At 42.7% G+C, this 14718-nt stretch overlaps 1 protein-coding gene across 11 annotated transcripts in view; it reads left to right on the top strand.

Annotated features, from left to right (window-relative positions):
• The first annotated feature begins 2871 nt into the window (after positions 1-2871).
• The window catches only part of GIGYF2 (GRB10 interacting GYF protein 2), a 75654-nt gene continuing 63807 nt past the window's right edge, over positions 2872-14718 (top strand). For 4 of the 11 annotated variants that reach the window (XM_048313819.1, XM_048313817.1, XM_048313816.1 and 1 more), the window contains exon 1: positions 2872-2973. The gene's annotated coding sequence lies outside the window, so the exon portion shown is untranslated. Of the gene's footprint in view, positions 2974-3368; positions 3556-3859; positions 3887-14718 lie in introns of all 11 variants that reach the window. The other 7 variants (XM_048313822.1, XM_048313821.1, XM_048313823.1 and 4 more) reach the window with 4 other exon arrangements.

Below are 14718 nucleotides of genomic sequence, written 5' to 3'. Positions count from 1 at the left end.
CCTGTCACAGCCATTGCCATTGGCTGCAGGGGACAGCCTGTGGCAGCAGGAAGTCTCACCTGAAGAGCTCGGTGTAGTCACAGTGGAGAGGAAGAGAAATGGTGTGATCAGGCTCTTCCTGGCTTGAGGTTTGGGATTTATCTGTGAGGATTAAGGTGACAAAATAACATTTTAACCTTTCTGGGAGTGTCTGAATAAATCCAAAAAAGACATCTAAAAGTAATTGAGTGTTGCAGAAGTAGCAGCTTGTTTGTGGTATTGTCTTTCAGCATAAGCCACCTGAGGTGACATGCATTGAAGTGACTGACTTTAAAAACTGCAGTTGAATGTTTGCCTGCTTTGCTGCTGTTTTCATTATTTTTAGGGATGTGACAAATGAGGACATGGAAAACAGAGGCTGCTGAGAAGACATTGACTCTTCCCAGACAAAATCCCTGGTTATTTCAACAAACGGGGGAACCACTTTTCCAAGTAACAAAACGTAGGAGTGGCAAGGGGAAACATGACTGTGACACATCTTTCTGGACTGCTTTATGATCATTATGTATCATTTCAAAGCTGTGCTCTGTGTTCACTACTGTACTGAGGGAGGCAGGCTCTTGCCTCCAAGCCGGAATGGGTGAAAACAAGGGCTTAGTAAGGAAGGTTTACAGTTTGTTGGGAATGCTGCTTCCCTGCACTTGGATTTTTAGTAGTGTGGATGAATTGGCACAGTAATCCAGGGCTCTGAAGTACATCATGCCCTTGGTAGCCAGACTGGCTGCTGGGGTGATTTCACACCTACACAGTATCAGCTGATGTTCTGTCATTGAGCCATGCAGGAATTTTACTGCACAGGTACAGTCTTGAATTTTCATGAGATTCTCCCTGTTCTGCTTGAATGAGTGTTGTGGAAGATTTAAGATGCATCTGCTATTACCAAAAGATTGTCATTTGAGTTTCCTTGAGGTATTTTACAGAAATGCCAAGTTCTGCAGATGAGGCAGATGCTTCTTGAATTCTATTTTTTTTTGTCTCAGTAATATAATGTTTGTGCTAACTGGGAGAAAAAAAATTTCCACAAGTGCTAAACATCTCCCATCTCAGATAAAGGTTGTCTTAGAGCATGTGAAAATATTTTTGAGTGCTCAAACTCACAGCTGATAAGTAGAATAACAAGGCACAGCTGCTTGTGCAATGAAATTGGAAGTTCTCACTGACAACTTGAAATGCAGCTCTGTCTCCCCCATCCCTCTCTTTATCATTATTAGTATTGGCTCAAGCTGTGTGACAACAACCAGGGGGATTGAATGCAGCTTATCAGAGGCCAGCCCTTTTCTAGGGAGCTTTGCTTTTCCATACCAGCCTCCTAATAGAGAAATTCCATTCTAAGGTTTTTGGGTGAGGTAGTCCTGTGTAGCTCTCAGCTAAAAATAAGCCCCAAGAATTACAGGCTTTCAGCCCATTAGCTCATAAGAATCACTGGTGTTCACTGTTGCATAATTTTTGGCTGTCATTCAGTACACAATGACAAGTATTTATCCACCTAGAAGAGGAGAAAGCTACATGGGTTGTGGCTGACATCATGATTGGAGTGAAACTGTTTCAGCTGAAAACGGTTATACCTTCAGCAGTGCGTAACAGCCAAAAATAGGTTTTTTAGGCTGAAGGAACCACATGCATCATGTACTAATATGGGTTTGGGGACTAAAAATAAACTGGTATTTTTAGCTGAAGAAAGTTTGCCTTGAGCTCCTGATTTTTCCATCAGGAAGAGTCAAAATATGTATCATCTAATGCCCTTTCTCTGTCAGTAGCAGTGGCACCTGCTGCCGCCTCCCAGGGTGACTCCCACGGCAGCGTGTCCTCAGGACTCCTCCAGTGCCCGGGCGAGAGCAGGTCCAGCCCTCGGTCCCTGGGCACTGTGAGTGCTCACACACGGTGGCTTCTCACACGGTTTCTTGTGGCCACCGAGAAAGCTGAATTGCCTCATGGAACCACACAGAGGCAACAGATAAGCCTGGGAGCCACACTGCGGTGCTGAGGCCGCCTGTGTGTGTGTGTGTGTGTGTGTGTGTATGTGAGACAGCAGCGGGAGGGTGGCAGAATCACGGAATCATTCAGGTTGAAAAAGACCTCTGAGTTCATCGACTCCAACCCGTGACTGATCCCCACCTTGTCAACCGGACCAGGGCACTGAGTGCCCCGTCCAAGCGTTCCTTGAACACCTCCTGAGAGTGATTCCACCACCTCCCTTGACAGTCCCTTCCGATGTCTAATCACCCCTTCCGTGAAGAAATTCTTCCTGATGTCCAGCCTAAACCTCTCTGGTGCAGCTTGAGGCCATGTCCTCCTGTCCTGTCCCTCGTTCCCTGGGAGCAGAGCCCGACCCCCCACAGCTGCACCCTCCTGTCACAGGGAGTTGTGGAGAGCAAGAAGGGCCCCCCCAGAGCCTCCGTTTCTCCAGACTGAGCCCCCCCAGCTGCTTCAGCTGCTCCTTGTCAGTCTGAACTGGTGAACCTTCCCCAGCTCTGTTCCCTTCTCTGGACATGCTCCAGCCTCTCAATGCCCTTCCTGAATTGAGAGGCCCAAAACTGGACATAGGACTCAAGGTGTGGCCTTACCAGTGCCGAGTGCGGGGGAGGTGGCGCAGTGATTTGATTACCGGGGGTTCGGGCAGGGCGGGAGGCGCGGGGACCCCCCGGCCCAGCCATCTCCCTCCATCTCCCCTCAGGGCTGTAAAGGGGGACGGGGGGGGGCGGGCGGCTGCGGCGGGCTCACGCCTCCGGCAGGGGGCGCTGGAGGCCCGCCCCTTCGCGGTGGCGTCACATGGGCGGTGGGCGGGAAGCGCCGCCGCTCATCCGGGTCCCGCGGCGGGGGCTGGGGGCGTGGCTTCGCCCTCACGTGACGCTGCGTGGCGGCGCACCCGCCATCTTGTGTTGTTGGGCTGAGGAGTCGCCGCGGCCGTGAGGGACTCTCCGCCCGGGAGCGCAGGTAATGCCGTCCCACTACCGCTCGGCCCCGCCGCCGCCCCGGCTACCCCCGACACGCCCCCGCCGCCGCGCGCCCTGCCCGACCACCGGCCACGCCGGCGGTCCCTGTCCGCCGCGGCTGCCGCAGCACCGAGGCGCCCCGCGGCCTAACCGGGAGGCGAGGCCGCCCCGGGGGCGGGGGGGGGGGGGGGGGGGGTGTGTTTGCGTCTGGAGGGCCCCCCTGCGCTCCCCATGGGCCTCTGCGGCGGTCGTTGGAGCTTGGGCGAGCGGGCCTTGAGCTCTCCATGCGGGTCCTTGGTGCCTGTCAGGCGGCGGCGGGGCGCCCGCGGCTCCTCACGCCCTCCGGGGCCGTCTCCCCTCGCACTGACCCTTGTGAACTCGCTCGTCCCCTCCCAGCCCAGCGGGAGCGCCGCGGTGAGCCCCGCTTCGAGCACGGCCAGCCCTGTCAGGTTACACTGGCTGAGGAAGGAGGGAGCTCCGAGCCTTCTTCCGCGCAGGCAGCAGGGTGTTGGGAGCAGCGGTGACCGGCAGTGTTTGACTGGAGAGGCCTTGGCAGGCTGAAGAGAGCATCGATCAGAATTGTGTACGTTTGGTATTGATCCAAGACAAGTAGTTTCAGTGTCAACAGAGCACTTACGGCTCTTTCAGTTCTCTGTGATCGCGCTTTGAAGTGGGACAAGGTGTAGGCTAAAAGAAGGTGTTGCTAAGTAGTGCTTCTGGAATAAAAAAACACGTCTTCCCTAGTAATGTTCAGTTCAACGTTCGTGGTGTGCTGCTTTTACTGTAATTCTTGAACATCTGTGTACTTGGGTGGGCAGGGAAAGGATTTTTGAATTATGATTATATTTCTCTAACTTCTTGCTGCTCATTCTATTTTCTTGCTTCAGGAGCTGACTTGGGCAAGTTCCTGGAAAGTACGTGTGAATTTTTTTTTTTTTCTTTTCTCATAACTGTGCTGGTTGCTTTTGTTCTTAAGAAACTCTTTAATAAACACAAATTAATTTGCTGTTTTGTGAATGGAGCATTTGGTTGATGCACAGTGTGATAATTGGAAACCTTTGTAAGCAAAATTGGTTGCAGTTGTCACCAACAAAAGCTTTGTTTTGGTATTTTTAAGTTCTGTTATTGGGTGGTGACTGCAGTAGATAAGAAGAGCATTATTGCTATGAGGTGTTGGTTTTCTTGCCATGCGCTTGAGTAGGTATCCTTTGAGCAGTTAGCTGATGCCAGTGTGAAAATGTGTGACTTAATTGATCCTGGGGGTGCCAGTAGAAATGTTGGACTGTCTACGGCCCCTTCTGCACCTGCTTTGCTCCCCAGGTTCATGTAGTTGTACAAGTCAGTTGATGTCAGTGGTTATGTGTTGGTGTTAATTTCTCAATGAATGTGTGATTTAAAAAAAAATAAAGTTTCTGTCTAATAGGTGGATTAAAGAAAGGGCAGAATCCTGGAAGTTGGATCTCACCTCTTATGTTGAGACTTTGATAACCAGTTTCAGTATCTGACAATATTGTGTATAAATCCTGGAGCTGAATTATTTTAAGAGTTTCTCAGGCTCTCCCCACCCCAGAATACAGGAATGTGCCTGGGGACACCTGGACACTGTATTTCTTTTGGGGCCTTTTCCTGAATGGTTTCTTGAGCCTGTCTTTTAAAGCAAGGTCATAGAACTAAAATGTAATGTGGTCTTGGAGCAGGAATGATTTGTTTCACAGGGTGCTTACGAAAAAACTTGATACTACAGTAAAGCCTTGAACTCTTGCAGATCCTCTTTTTGTTAGAAGTGTTGATCTTGAGGATAGTACAATATCCTCAGGTGCTCCCATTAGCATTTTTGATTGCCTTTCCAAAACATACAGTAAACTAAAACTATGACCTCTATGATTATGTAAGTGAAAAAAATGCTTGTAAATAGACAGTTGGGAGCTTTGTAATTAATTTTTTTCCTTACTGTTTTACTCCTGGGTTGAGGAAAAAACTTTGTGTAAAAAGGGAGTGGGAAGAAGGTTTTGGGTTTTTTAAGGATTTGAGACTAAGTGCCACTGTATCTCTCTGCTAAGGCCACTTGTCTGAATGAAGTTCTGTCACAAACTGGAGTTCCTCATACCTGAATGTAAGAAAAAAAGCAGCAGTTTTTTAAGCTCTATAGATACTTCATTAAAAAAAAAGCCAACCCTAATGTCAGAGTCCCCTTGAACACCTTGTTGGGACAGTGAATGGCTGAAGGCTTTGCTGGTACATCTCTCTGCTGGAAGATCTTTCTGTTTAAACCTAGAAGGGAAAGCACTGGTTCACAGTAACTGATGAAGATGAGCTGGGCACTATGATCTGTACCTTCCCCTTTGCTGTCTCTCTTCATTTATTTATCTATTTATTTTAATTACTAAGAACGTGAAATTTGATTTTGCCTACTTTCATCTGGTCTTGTAAGTTCAAGTAACTGTCATATATATGTTTCTTATTCTTTCATTAAGGTCTTTAAAATTCTTCCTTAGGACTTCTAAAAGTATGGTGTTAAGTTCTCTCATAGTCTGATTTAGAAAAAAAAAAAAAAATCCATTTCCAAGCATTTTTTTCTTAATTTTTCTGTTTTTCTTGCTTTTTCCCCCCTTCAGTGCTTCTGCTCAAAGATTAGTGGTGATAAGCTATATTTAATTCATGATAGTAGGTAGAGCTATGGGGCAGAGCAAGGGAGCCTTCTCCCTACAGAGCTTGCTATGGATCTATTGGATGCCTTGGTGAGGAGAAACCTATTTCTTTGTTTACTGAGGAAGCATTTGCCTTGAAAGAGGCTCTTTCTTTGTGTGGTCTTCTCATCAATTTATTTTAATTCATAGAGTGACATTTGAAATCCAAGATGTGTGAAATGCTGCAGGGGGATGGGGTTTGCTTTTATGGGAACAAAATCAGTTTTCTACCCAGCTCAGCCTCTCCTTTTGTCTCTTGCTGTCAACTCTGGAACGTTTTTTTTTTTTTGTTGCACAAAGGATTTGGCTTGAAAATCACCAGAAGTGAGAAAACTTAGAAAGTTTGCTCAAGGTGTGCCTAAGTTATGGACAGAACTAAGAATTAAGTGCTTTAAGTGACAAGGTCCGTACGACATTGGCCCTCTTGTGGTTGGTGGTAATATGTGTGTTGGATATATATAACCAGTTCATCATGGGAATGTTTAATACCATTATTTTTTCATGTTTAGCTCAGATGGCAGCTGGGGATTGTAGCAGGCTGAGGTCTTTGCATTGCTTTGTTAGGAGCTGAGATTGCCACTGTGTGTTGATTACAAAACGTGTCCACTTCTCTTTTTTTGCAGAGGGAGGGCTTTAATTCCATTTCCCCTAAAGGTGAATAAACTCTCCTTGAATTTAGACACTGTAGAGATGGCTTGATGTTTGCATGGGAAGCTAGCCTGCCATTAAAATTTTTATCTTTGTCTTTTTTTTTTTTTTTTTAAAGGAAAGGATGCATAGAATTGTTTTGATGCATCTGAGGTTTTTGCAAGCATGAAATCAAAGCATGTTTTTTCAGGAGTGAGCCTCTCCTGTAATCCTTAAAGCTTGTAATATATAGAAGCTGGATATGTAGACATCAGGATTATAAAGAAAATCAGAAGGAATTCCATGAGCTGTGTAGAGGTTATAGGGTGTATAGGTCAATGAAAAATTTTGATGGATATTTAGAGAATTATTTTCAAACACTGCTTTGTTGACTGCCTTTTGGATCACTTACTAATTTTTGATTGTCTCAGCTAGTTATTAAAACTGTGCATTATCATCATTCTCTCTCTTTGGGCAAATATTTAAAAAGTCTAGGGAAATAAAGAACAATTACTTGATGGCTTTAGTAGGTCTCCTTGTATATGTATATTGTATATGTAGTTTGTCATTATAAACAGATAAACAAGCTTACATATGCAGTTACAAAAATGGTTAGAAAATAGTTTTGTACTGTTATATAGTTACTATTTCAGTGAAAGTAAGCATGATGCATTGCACTTCAAGTTTTGTTACTTGAAATTTTGTCCTTTTTATTCAGTAGAGAAATACTTGTTTCAAGTTCTGGCTACAATGAAACAGGGTTTTTTATGTTTTCTCCTTGATAATAAATGTAAATTGCATTCTGTTAGTAGTATTTTATGATAAAGATACTGGCTTGTGTGACTGGGAGACTCAGAGGCTGTACATGTCAGTGGGTAGATCAGTTTGGGTGAAAGCAGATGGGATATGTATGTGGTATTGTGTCCAGTCTTCAGACTGGAAGAAACAAGGAAGAGATATGCTCTGGACACTGGAGATGACTTCGGGTGAAGTTTTGTGATGATAGATAGCTGAATTTACATGTCTTCAGCCTTAGAATGTCATGTGGCAAGGTGTTGGTTTGGCTGGCAAGTAATGGATTTATAAACTGATCTTTTGAGCCACATGTGTTAGAATCTGAGGATGATTTAGTTGGAAGAGCCTTTGGTGGTTGTCTGCTCCAGCCTCCTGCTCAAAGCAGGACTGACGTCAGTGTTAGACTGTGTGTGACAGAAAGTGAGTGAGGCTGATCATGGAATAGCATATGGCAAGGTTTTTATGTAAAAACATTTCATAACTTAATAAATCAGAGGCCCCATTCAACCACCATTTAAACCACTGGAAGCTTTTATGATAGGCTTAGTTAATGCTGAATCATTTGCATATGTGATTTTCTGTTATACTAAGTTTTAAGAGTACTAAGGTTGGGATCAGGCTAACATCACAAGTCAATTTACAAAGATATGGTTCTTAGATCAAAAGAAGTTAATTTTTTTAGCAAATTTTGCAAAAATTGATAAGCTGTTAAAAAGTGTTGTAGTTCATAGGTAGTATGCAGTCTGATACACATTCTGATTCTCTCTGTTAGAACATTTTATTAAACACTCACTGTTGGATGTTTGTTTCCTGAAGTATAGGATGTCTCAGAACTGCATGAGCAGGAAGCCTTAAGGAACAGGGGGAGAGGGGAGGGAGAGAATTTCCAAAGCCCAAAGAAGCTGCTTATTTAAATTACATTTTAAGAACAAACTCCTGAACCCTCACAGCAACCTAGATCTGTTAATTCAGTGACTGTTTTCAGTGAATGTAGTCTGAAGCTATGTTCTTCCACTTAGAAAATACGTATTGGCTATATAACGTGTGTGACGAGCGGGAGAGAGGTGCTGCAGTGGGGTTTTGGTTGCTGGCCTTGCTGGGGAGCAGGTGGACAGACTTGGCATCCTCATCTGTAATGCCTTGTGGAAGGGCACAGACGAAATGTTTATCTACCAGCAAGTTTTCCATGTACGAGGTAGACAGATGTGGAAGTGATTTTTTTTTTTTTTTTTTTTAGCTGGAAAGTGAGCCCTGGCAGGATTTTGGGATAGGATTTGGAATGAGAAGCATTTGTGTTCCAGCCAGTGGCAAGGCCAAGGGTGTGGTTCCCTGACTCTGCTTGGAGCTTAATCGCTGGTGTCTGCCTTTGGCTGGGAGTCTGGTAATAAAGGTGGAGGTCGCGCTGTGTTCTGGTGGGGAAAGTGGGAAAAGCATTCAGATTTGGCTGCGTGAAGCAAGAAGTGGATAGCTCTCCAGCCTACCTCTAAACCATCAAGTTCACAACAGTAGGTAGGAAAGGAGAACATCTGGCATTGTGTTACTTAATGTTCTAAATTTTTCTTGGGTTTGGTTATTAGGTGTGTAGGTCTTGTTAGTCTCTTGTGTCATTCTATCCCTGAAGGGCTACTTGTATTTGTTGTTCTTGACGAGGGTGCAAGATGTTGCAAGCTGCGGTGCTCCATAAAGCTTTAAGTGGATCTGTGTAGTGAGCAGAGGAGTGCCAATTTGAAAGTGCTGTTTGAGGTAGTCTTGGACACTTTTTGTTCAGAAACTGCCGAGAGTTTGAAATCCTTTTGCAAGAGTTGGAAAATTCACTGTCTTTATCAGGAATAAGGTCTGTTAAGCCAGAAGGGACTCCTGTGACTTGTGTGGCATCTTGTATAATGTGACTAATAGATTTTTTTTTCCTGATTAATTTTCTGTTTATACTAGAACATACTTCTTAGAAAATCATGTCACATTGACCTAAAACCATCTAACTTTGTTGATTATCTCTGAATGTCTTGCTTCAGTCCCTTCACTGAATAAACTTGGGTCTTCAGATGTTTTTACCTGCGTGATCATTTACAGACTAAGATACTTAATTTTTTTCTCAAAGCTCAATAAATAGAGCTTTAGTATGTTGTTGGTGTTTTTTCTCCTCACTGCAGGGCATGTCTGTCAGGTTCTATCAATTTTTGAACACCTGATTTATCAGCTCTTTTGCCTCTTACAACAGAAAAGACACCATATCCCTTCAGTGGTAAAATTTGGTGTATACGTACTCTGCATTTTCTTTTTCTGGGGTTAAGTGTTTTTTGTTAGCTCTTTTAGTCAATGCTGTATCATATATTCCTTTTCAGTTGATTAATGTCATAAATCTCAGCATGGTTTCAGGACTGATTTCCAGAATAGTCTTGCATTTCTTATATATCACCTGTGTGTTCTGCTTGTGAGTCTCTTGACTTTGCTTTATTCAGTGCAACCTGCTAGACTGGACTGAGTCATTGAATAATTCATGATGGTACTATTGATGATGTGTCATTTCCATTATTTACCATATCCACGTTTGTCATCCTTAGATTTTAGAAGTTTTGTGGGTCAGTGTTACAGACTCTGTAGAAGATAGCTTCTTACCTTTTACTTGGTTTTGAGAATTCTGTCTGAGATGGGTTGTTGTAGATTCTTTAGAAGAGAATAGAAATTAGGTTGTGATGACGTGAGACCTTTTGTGTGGTTCTGAATGATTTTGTCCTTTTTAACGTTCCAGTGAATTGAAATGTCGTGCAGAAGTTAAAATTTATCTACTTGCTCAAGCAATGACATTTCTACTCTTACAAAACTATATTTTCATTGAATGTCTTCCATAAGTCTATGTTTTCCTGGCCTTAATTATGTCAGTGTCCTTTAATCAGTGTTGTCTGCTTTAGCCAGTGATTAATATCAAACAAGACAGGTAGTGTAGCCACCTGAGTCATCCTGTTTACCATTGTACTTCAGAGGTGGCTTGCATACAGTTGTGGATCATCTTTAATATTTCAAGAATTAGAGGAAATCAGCATTAATTATTCAGTCAACCTGTTAATTTTTTTAAAAACACAGTTACTGGCACTGACATTAGCTAGCTCTAGTAGCTGCCTGTGGAATGTTTTCTTGCTTGTGGAAGGTGAAGTTCTGTCATCTTGATGTAATGTTGCTGTTGAATGGTGGAGCACTGCTGTTAAATTCCTTTTCCGTGTTTATTTAAGGAGAACCCATTTCCTTGCACTTAAGTCTGCTCATTTTGGGTTTCTGTTGTGTTCTTTGGTTCTCAAATTTTCATCCAATTTCTAGGTTTAAAAGACTGTTTCAGACTTACAGTAGCAACAGAACTACCTTGAAAGGAAAGGATACTTTTCTTCCTAAACATCTCTGATCGAAGAGTAGACCATTTCAAAATAAAATAGCTGTGTATAGGAAGGATCAGTGGTATATCTTTTTTGGGTTTCCAGAGTTAATAAAAAATCTAAGCATGCAGCAGCCCCAAAACTATATGGTGGTTTTTTTGTTAGGTTTTGTTTTGTTGTTGTCGTTGGTGGGTTTTGTTTTGTTTTTTTGTCCGCAGAAAAGATTAGATGGGCAGACCTGAATGCAGCCATGGCCTAGACTTGGAACACTAAGAATCTCTGTCTTGGTAGTCTCTGCCTAGAACAGCAGAACGTCTTGGTGAGAGAGATTGCCATGGGCTGCAAGCTGAGAGAATTCTGTAATAGAAATGTAGGAATTTAACATCGCCTGAAAATCTTAATGTTGATGCCTGTCAGTAACAGATGAACCTTAAATGGCAGTTATGTGAGGTTGAGCAAAGTCTGGGAAACATGGTAGTTTTGATCTTTCAAAACTCTGAAAACAGCTTTTTGTCTAGCTATTTATTAGCTACCTGTATGTTTTAAATAAAATACCAGAGCTTATGGGCAAAATGTCCCACAGTAATTGTAGACCTCCAACTGAAACATCTTATGCATTTTAACACATAAATCTAGGCAGTAGAATCAAGTTCAGGCTTGTGTCTGTAGCAGATGTTTATGAGCTTTAATACATTTTTAAGGTACTAAATAGTGAGCTTGAAAAATAATTTAAGAAACTGCAAGCTTGGTAAAATAAGCATTGTTCCTAAAGTGAACCAGTGAAATGAGTGTTGCTGATGGCAGCTTCTGCATATGTAATATTATCTGTTAATTGTGAGTGAAAGGTACTTAAAGGCTTCATGTTATTGGATTATAGTTTGTGTCTGTTCAGACAAAAAGTACTAAGCACCTGACAAAATAGGGGTTTTTTCCCCCCTTGCCAGCCTGCAGGTTGTTTGTGGGGTTGATGTGATTTCTTCTCTTCATTCCTGCATGCTGATGGCAGGTCGGTGGCTGTGGTGTCACCTCAGGAAAATGGGGTCCCAATTCCGGTTCATGAACCAATTCCATTCTTCCCGAAATATGCAGGAAAACCCCAGTGGTTTGTAGGGTTGTACCGGCACCTTGATCAAGTGTTGACCTTATTTGAAGAAAACTTTGGAGAAAATGTTCCTGTGTGGAGGAGTGGTGGGAAGCACCAGGTAGCCTTCTTGGCCAAGCAGTAGTGTTAACTGGCCATTATCAAAATATTGCCTCAGTTTCTCGCTTCAGCTTGAGGCTGCCCCATGTGCTCTCTGCCCATATAAAATTTGTCACTGTGGAGATTCCTCAGTCAATAGCTGTTGATTTGGAGAAAAACCTTGACTCACAAAACTAGCTCTTCAGAAAGGGCTTTTTCCTCATTAAATTGTATCAAGGAGGAAATGTTAGGTATGTATTATTTTTGTAGTTTGCCATCCTTGATTAATAAGGAAGCAGCTTTTTAATAAAGGCCAAAATCAACATTTCAGTTATTAATATTGAATTTTAAGACCCAAGAAAGTGATCTAGATAATAAAGATGTGATAAGTTCACGCCTTTTGCTTAGCCAAAATGGTTGAATTTGTGACCTGATCATTCATTCCCATCTCCTAATTCCTCATGCTTTCTCTTGCTCCACCCTGACTTTTGCCTCCTGTGATGTGAGTGCTGCCTAGTCCACTCCAACTTGCCTTTCCAGTTAGTACAGCTTCTCCTGCACACCAGCCAGGTGTGGTGTGCAGTCACTGTCAGAGGTTCCTTTCAGGGTTGGCTTCCATGCTCTCCCCTTCTGGCTGCCTCTTTGAGAACCAGCAGAAGCAGCACAGGGTTTCCACTCCCTCTGTTTCATCTGCTCTGATGTGGCTTAGTGTTTTCCTCTGGTGCACTTGCTGTCTTAGCTTTTCTGAGCTTTTTCCCTGTTCTCTGCCCTCCTCCTCCCAAATCACTGCCCATTTCCAGAGTGCCTCTTGTCCAACAGTTTTCTCTCAGCCTTGCCTGTAATTTTTTTTTCATGTGCATTTTGTTTCCAGGTAATGTTGTCTATTCAGTTCACCTGTCACACCTATTCAGAGAATCTGCACATCTGTTTTGGGTTTTAGGGGGATGTATTCAGTACATTTTCATTCACTTACAGTTGTCTTGTTTTCAGTTCAAAATTCATACAGTCAGAACTTCAAGGGATGGAGTAACTTACCTGAATGCAATACAGAAGAGGAAGGGTTCACAAAACAAAGTGCGGTGGCCCAAATGAGGGATAGGGAAAACCATTTAGCAGCTCACTGGGATGAGACTAGCATTCTTGAAGTACTAAACTGCTAAGGAGGCTTGTAGAGAAACATGACACAGCATCCTCAATTTTTTTGGGAAGGTAATGCAGAGTCTGAAGAGTGGGGCCTAGTGGGTCCAGAACCAGTAAACAGCTTGATCCTAACTGGTTTTTAGTGCTTTGTCCTTGTATGTGGTGCATTTCAGCTGTGTTTTCGTTGCAGTTTAACCCTCAGTGCCAGCCTTTTTGCTATTACTGATACTAGCCTAGCTTTGATATTGGGAGTTAAAAGATCCCGGGCTCCCTGGTGATGCACGTGTGTTGATCTGAAAAGTCTCCACCCCGCCCCACCCCCAGCAGAAGGATTACAGGCGTTGCAGGAAGTGGAGGGACAGCCATCCAATTAAGGCTACCAGGCATTGTGTTAGAGGCTTGTCTCTGCCCAAGTGTGCAGGATGGTTTACTTGAATTGCCCCACAATATTTTCATGTGTGGCTGCTGCATGTTGTCTTTGGGTAAGTCACCTTTTATTTTGATTTTCAGGATGATGAATGGATATACCATGAATGTTCTGATGAGCTGTCAGCTGCTTCAGAAAGGCAACTCAGATCAGACCAAAATAATCTCAGACTAGGCCTGTGAGAATATCTGGGTATTTTTGTATTAGCTTCTGGTGCAGGTAGTAGGGATAATTCCATTTCATTGTCTAGAATTATTGTGAAAATAAAAACATTACAATCTGTATATAAATTAATTTGTGTATGGGACAAAGAGGATGCCTTAAAAATACATAAGCCAAGTGCTAGTTGGTGGGTTTAGGCTGCAGGGAGTTTTATAAGCATTTGGAATCTTATGCCCAAAATATTTGGGTAAAATCTGCTCAAGCAGTTTTAACAGATTTGGTTTCAGTATGTTTTGTCCTCTTCTAGCTTTGAGGGTATTGATTTATTTTCTTTAATACCATTACTTTTGTGGCATATAAGAAAAATATTGTTTCCTTTGTTTGGTTTTGCCTTGTTTTCTTCAGTATCTAATGCCCTTTCCACCTCTACCTCCCCAGATTTTGCTTTTCTTTTTCATCACCTTTTCATGCAAAATATAGACAAACTCATGAAGTTCCTTATATAGTCCCTGGATCTGTTAAGGGATATGGTTCTGATACAGCAAAGTTCCCTCCCTCCCTGCCATTATGGGTTCTTGAAGTCTAATCAACCAGTGTCTGCAGATGATGCTTCAAATCTTTTTTTTTCCTTGGGCTTTACCTACAGTGTGTTTGGTTGTTATAAAACCAAACTATCTTCCTCTGCAGATTTGGATTTGGTTGCTGCTGGAAGGAAAGAAGAGCTGTATTTATTGTGTGAAAAGACACTTCTTCAGAACTGCCTGAGCTAGACTTGGTTCTGTTAGGGAAAAGTTCATAGCCTTACCTTAGTCTTGTTCTTTCCGTCCTGTATGGCTTCATCTGCTCTTATCCACAAACTCTGGATATTTAGGAACTTGACCTGAGCTTTGCTAGTGTCTGCAGGACCTGCCTTGGCTAGTAGCAATGAAAGTAGCCGAAGTCTTAAGTTATGCTTTTTTTTTGCTTAATAAAACCAAGAATTAAAAAATACTGTCATTTGCCTGCAGAATTTTGGAGGATGTTGTAGCATTGGATATACTCGATCTTTAGAAGGCTTATTTTTCAAGAGTGAACAGTGGAAAATTCTGAATACTCTGCCACTCAGCTGGCAAATCTGTCTTGCTGTAATTCTAGTGGGGTTTTTATCCTCTTGTAATTGTCAGGAAGCAGCAGTTCTGTTAATTAAGCATTACTGTTCTTAGAGAAGAGGATTATGCATCAAGTTCTCAGTGTTTGTACAAATTGTTTCCTCAGACACCCTGATCCAGTGTCCTGTTTGAGCTGTTATAGAGGGATTTAGGGAAGAAATCTTGATGCAATTGCTCCTATATTAGTAAATCAATCTGTGCTGAAGAGCTGAAAT

The sequence above is a fragment of the Corvus hawaiiensis genome, chromosome 10, assembly GCF_020740725.1.
Source record: "Corvus hawaiiensis isolate bCorHaw1 chromosome 10, bCorHaw1.pri.cur, whole genome shotgun sequence".
Classification (NCBI taxonomy): Eukaryota; Metazoa; Chordata; class Aves; order Passeriformes; family Corvidae; genus Corvus; species Corvus hawaiiensis.
The sequence above is the reverse complement of the archived record's forward strand: the minus strand, read 5'-3'. Positions and strand labels throughout refer to the sequence as shown.